Source organism: Bubalus bubalis, chromosome 15, assembly GCF_019923935.1.
Source record: "Bubalus bubalis isolate 160015118507 breed Murrah chromosome 15, NDDB_SH_1, whole genome shotgun sequence".
Taxonomy (NCBI): domain Eukaryota; kingdom Metazoa; phylum Chordata; class Mammalia; order Artiodactyla; family Bovidae; genus Bubalus; species Bubalus bubalis.
Window position 1 is genome coordinate 59,977,047 of NC_059171.1, and position 6,546 is coordinate 59,983,592.

Below are 6,546 nucleotides of genomic sequence, written 5' to 3' on the forward strand. Positions count from 1 at the left end.
ACAGGCTTAGCAGCAGCAGCAGACACCTGCACATCGCCCCCCCCCCCCCGCCCCGCGCCCCGCCCCGCACCCCTCTCCCCGCTCTTTCCACAGCGGGGGAGCAGACAAGGCCCCTGCATCTTAGAAATGCCCAGTGTGGTACCATTAGTCTTCCCCTCTGATTGATTCGCGTGCAGCCCAGGTAGAATCTAGGCCCTCTCTACCTCAATCACTTGTTCCTGGCATGGAAAGGTGATGCTGACATCTCTAGGCCAAGTGCTCTGAATTTTTTTTTTTTTTTTTCTCTAGTAGAGGTCCTGCAATTGGTGGCCTTTCTGTCCTGTAAACTGGCTTGCCAAGCTTCCCTAGTCAGCAGGGCTGGATTTTGCCAGGTGGTTGGTTAGGGCAAGGTGTGCATCCTGTGATCATGGGAGTGATCAAAGTGAATAGGCTACAGGACAGGCCACTCCTGACACACTCATTACCCACCCTCCCGTGCAACTTGAACCACAACCACAAGCCTATCAGATTTGGAAATGGAGCCAGAGTCGGCTCCAGTGTTTCTAAACAGCAGAGAACCTGAATCCTTTGGATTCCTCTGCAGTCAGTGTTTGGTTGACCTCGGTTACATGAATTTTCTTCTCTGCCCATTTCTAGACCCTGCCAACAGCTTTATCAGCACTCTTTAATGGCCTCTTTATTTTTTTTTTACTGGAATATAGTTGATTTACAATGCTGTGCTAGTTTCAGGTGTACTGCAAAGTGAATCAGTTATACATATATCCATTTTCTTAAAAGATTCTTTACCGTAGAGTTCCCTGTGCTATACCATAGGTCCTTAGCTATGTATTTCATATATAGTGTATGCTTACATCAATCCCAGTCTCAGTTTATCCCTTCCCTCAACAGCCTGTTTATATCCCTCGAGTATACACAGTCCATTGGTGTGTAATAAATGCTCAGGAATACTGTAACAATTGTTTTTTAAAAAAAACTTTTTATTTTGTATTGGAGTACAACCAATTAACAATATTATGATAGTCTCAGGTGGACAGCAAAGGGACTCAGCCATACATATACATGTATCCATTCTCCCCCAAAATCCCCTGCCATCCAGACTGCCACAGTTGTTCTTGATTAGATCCTGGAGTTATCTTCTTTGGAGGCAAGGCACTAAGAATTATCTCTGTAAACCTCTGTTTTCATCTGAGACACATCTGTGTAGACACACAGACTTAAGGCCTGCAAGATCCTCTCTCACCCTCTTCTTTGCCAGAGGCTCAATCTGCAGGCACTAAACACCTGAAATCTCACCTTTTCTGAGGTTTAACTCAAGTCCTCTGGCTTTTCTGAACCCACTCAGCATGTAAGTCCAGGCTAAGAGTGTACTTGGAAAATTTTGCATATGGATATATGCATACATAAATTTCTGTCTTTTGGAGACTTTTCAAAACCCAAACCTTTCATGTTAATTTCTTTGTAGTCATAGATTACAGTTTACAAAGCAGTTTCTTGTAGGTTAACTCATTTGAGTGTCAGGAGAGCCTTGGAGGGAGGCAGGGCAACAGAGAAGGAGACTGAGACTGAGGCCTGGGGACCTGTTCGAGGTCCCATGACAAGGATTCTCGGACCAGCTATTTGCCCTTGCTGTTAACAGTGGTGCGTCTTGTTTTGAGTTTCTTTCCATGCCCTGTCTGTGCCAGTGAAAGACCTGATGGGATTTGTAGAAACTCAATAAAACCAGAAAGTAGGAAGGCATGGGTTAAGGACTTTAGCACAGAAACTTCCAGTGTGGTTCCTAATCAGGTCACAATCACACGATTGTTTTGTTTTGTTTTGTTTTTTTAAATGTCATAGCTGCAGAGCTGTAACAAGAAAACATTTTCATTTAGAAGATTTATAATTAGGTATTTTATTAGATTACATAATCAAAGCCCGAGATGACATCTCATTTGAGTATCATTTTATACAAACAAATTCTAATTCAGCTGGAAAAATGAAAACAGTTCAAAGTTATATGGGGATAAAGTTCAGATATAAAGAAGCTGAGCTCTCTGAAGCTCTGCTCTTGTATTCATTCAGACTGAAAGAGACATAGTTAACTATACCGAGTTGTGTGGCATTGTCTCATGTTTAAAGTCTAAGCTGCTGGTCTCCTCTACACCTGTAGCTGACCAAACCTTTAGAGCATAAAAACATACATGTAGCAGCTAAGTAAATTCCCTTTATGTATACTGTTGTTTGGGAGAGAAATGGATGGCAAATATTATCAATTCTATTTTATGATGTGGGAAATTAAGGCATGGAGCAATTGGGTGATTTCCTTGTTTTCAAACCAGTCTAAGAGACGAGAGAATCATCTGTTCATTTAATCAACCAATAATTCCCCCAGTACCTGTAAATCTAAGGCTCAGTACAGCATGGTATATTGGTATATTACGACCACAGGTTTGGGAGTCAAACTCCTTGGGATTGAACCCTAGTTCTGCAGCTCACCAGCTGTGCATCCTTGGACATATTGCTGAATCTTTCTGTACCAACTCTGTAAAATGAAGAATTATAGTAATGGTCTCAGAGAATTTTATGTGGATTAAATGAGCTAATTGTTCACTAACTGCTTAGACTACGACCTGACACATAGTAAGTGTTACACAGGTATTTCATAATAAAATAAAATTTAAATTAATGAATGTGTGCACATGAAGACATATTGGGAGAATAAATAAGAAAAGGTGACCATGATACTGAATGTATGTACACTGTAACAGCTAAAACAAATGTTTTCAAGGAAAAAATATTGTATCTCTGATAATGAGTAATAACTAACATTATCATGTTTTAATCAAAATTATTTGTTACGCTGGCAAAAGCTTTTCTAGAGGTCTATTAACTATTGTGCATTTTCTAATTACATTTGAAATGTCAACATTTTTACTTTGGTGGTAAAGAGTCTTTGTTTTATGCACGTCAGCCTTCTAAAACTCGGTTAAGACTGGCCAGGAAAAAAAAAATATACAGAATTGTAAAACATTCAGTACTCCACTAAAAGATCTTTGAAATGCAAAGACACCTTGCAGTGAGCATTTAACCTGGGTTAAATTCCTCTCCTAAAGGCACAGAGAAAAGTTCAATTTTGAGAACTATGCCTGGGACCCATGTGTTTAAAGGAAAAAAGACCCATGAATGTACATACCCTGCCTAGCTCTTTCAGTGTGAAAATATCCCAAATTCTTGTCTTTATTGTTCAGTAACTTTCTGCCAGGTAATTGCGAGTCATTTCAAACTGCCTCGTTTTCAGCATTCTCAGATAAGAAAGGAGAAAATATCCAATCTCTCGCCCACTGTTCCAGGTAAAAAAGAAAACAAATGATCACCCAGTTTTGCAGAATAAGAGTGCTCAGTGAAATAGGGCTCGTGTGTCTGCAGATATATGAGTCTATGGACATTCAGAGAAGGTTCTTTGTACATTAAAAAAAAGTAGCAAATTGAGATAAAATGGAAATAGAGATTGTAAAGAAGACTGTACTGCTTTGGGTAATAATGGAATGCTGCTGCTTTGAAAGCAAAAATGTTTTAAAAGTTACTGCACAACAGGTCCCACCTTTGGTCCAGGACAAACCAGGTTCTGTTTCTGTGAACTAAGGCTCTTGATTTACTGAACAGCCATTATTTTAGTAAATATCTATTATTTCAGTGGTTACTTTGTTGTTTTTTTTTTCTTCTTTCTCCCCAGTGGCTAATTTAAAACTGAAATTTGGAGACAAACAGACAACTGGTTCTTTATGTAACACTTCCTTGGAACTCATCTGTCATACACAGGGAGTCCTAGTGCTGAAGAGAACTGCATAACCCACCCTTGCTTTTCAGGTTCTGTAAAATTACCCCCGGAGAAGGCAATGGCACCCCACTCCAGTACTCTTGCCTGGAAAATCCCATGGATGGAGGAGCCTGCTGGGCTGCAGTCCATGGGGTCACTAAGAGTCGGACACGACTGAGTGACTTCACTTTCATTTTTCACTTTCATGCATTGGAGAAGGAAATGGCAACCCACTCCAGTGTTCTTGCCTGGAGAATCCCAGGGACGGTGGAGCCTGGTGGGCTGCCGTCTATGGGGTCGCACAGAGTTGGACACGACTGAAGCGACTTAGCAGCAGCAGCAGCAGCAAAATTACCCCAGTGAGAGATTGGACACAAGAGAATGCCTTACATAGGAAATAACATATATTAAATGCTAATATATGAATGCACTTGTTACTCACACAGCTATGCTGGTACACAGCATTCTTTTTAAATCACTTATTTTAAAATAACCTCAAACTTACAGAGAAGTTGCAAGAATAGTATAAAGAAGACTCTCCAATTTCTTAGCATTTTACCTCTTTTGGCTTCCTCTTGATTTATAACAACAAAAATTTCCCTACATTTGCTGTCTCTCTTGCGCTCTTTTTTAAAAAGTAAGTAAATGGATATAACAATATAAATATGTAGTCATATTTATCATAGAGCATACTGACATATACTGATACATTGTAGATACTACCTAAATATATACTACATCTATATAGAATGTTATATATTAATACCTATGTATGTATGTCTGAATGTGTGTATGGTTAGCCTTTTTTCTGAACCACCTGAGAGCAGGCTGAGACATAATGTCTCACTCAGTCTAAATACTCCAGAGAACATTCTCCCATATAACCAGCCATCAAATAGCCAACAAATTGGTTATTTGGAAATAGCATTCCTACCTAAGCTGCTTGCCCAATTCACATTTTGCAAACAAAGTCCCTTTCTTTTGGCCCAACATTCTATCCAGGATCACACATTGCCCCTAGGTACCATGTCTCTTTAGACTTCCGTCTTTTCTAATAGTTCTTTATGGTTTTCCAGAGTGCAGGTCTTTCATTCCATAAGGGTCTCACATGCAGTCTGTCTGGTCTGGGCTCCTGCGTTCCTGGAGGAAAACTACAGAGACAGTGGTGTGCCCCTCCCAGAGCAAGACAAGGGAGGCTGCCTGCAGCCTCATCATACTGCTGAGTTAACCTTGACCACCTGACCAGTTGGTGTCTGCCCAGTTTCTCTAGCTTCAAATGATCATTTCCCCCCAATGCAATGGATAACTATTTTCTGTAGTGGGAACTGTGCCCTATATTATACCAATATCCTCATCAAGCCTTCACCCACCTGCCTTAGCATCTGCTAAGATGGGTGACAAGGGGTGGTTTTGAATTTCCATCATTCCTCTGTATTTATATGTTCCTTCTACTGTAAGAAAGTTTTCCTTTCCTTTATATTAGTATGGGCCATAGATTCCTTCTTCACTCAGTGCTTTATCGTCCTTAATTAATATTATTTGTTTGGATGCTCAGGTTGTCACCAATTTGGCATGTGGGGCACCTTTTAAGCTAGCTCCTGTATCCTTTTGATTTGTCCTAATCATCCTTTGACTATTTCTTTATATTTTAGCATAACAAGATATTCCAGGCTTTGGACGTCCCTGGCAATCCAGTGGTTAAGACGCCATACTTCCAGTGCAAGGGGAATGGGTTTGATCCTTGATCTGGGAACTAAGATCCCACATGCTACGTGGGGCATCCAAAAAGTAAAAAAAAAAAAAGAAAGATATTCCAGGTTCATCTTGTATTTTCCTGCCTTAACCCTGATTCAGTCATTTCTGCAAGGAGTTGAGAGCATCTTTTAATAAAATAGGGTGTTTAAAAGCCAGGATCTGGGTTCTCATGAGTACTGGGCTATCATCATTTCTAGATACTCTCAGCAGTATATATATATGTGCATCTTGCATATATCTGTAGCTATTTCTTATCTTCCCCCCCAAATTATTAAAACACTGAGTTACTTGAAGATTCCTCCAATTCCAATCCAACATATCAGGGTTCTTGCTAGCCTGCTGCCTCTCTGTATTTCTAAATGCCTTTTCTGAATATAAAGAACCTGGCTCCCACTACCCTTAATATACCTGCTATTTGCCTGCTGTAATCCCAGCCACCCCACCTGCCTGCTCTTGACTTCCAGGCCAGCACCTCTGTGCAGGTCTCCTGCAGCGCTCCACTGTTTCCATGTTCAAAAGCAAGGCAAAAACATAATAATTACTTGTTTAACTTTATCTTTAAATTGTGCATGTGTGCTCAGTCATGTCTGACTCTCTGCGACCCCATGGACTGTAGCCAGCCAGGTTCCTCTGTCCATGGGATTTCCCAGGCAAGAACACTGGAGTGGATTGCCATTTCCTCCTTCAGGGAGTCTTCCTGACCCAGGGATTGAGCCCAAGTCTCCTGAGTTTCCTGCATTGGCAGGCAGGTTCTTTACTGCTGAGCCACCAGGGAAGCCATTTTTCAATTATTTTAAGTATAAAATGTGACCATAAACTATAATAACAAAAGTTCCTTCTTTACTGCCTTTCCTTGGTGGCAAATTCCTCAGGATTCAATTAAAAACAAAATTACAAGGAATTATTTTTGTCTGTTTGGAGGGGGGTCAAACACAGTTTTGAGAATATAAGATTGAATCTCAAAAACCAAAAAAATGTTTCTTTTCAGTCATGGC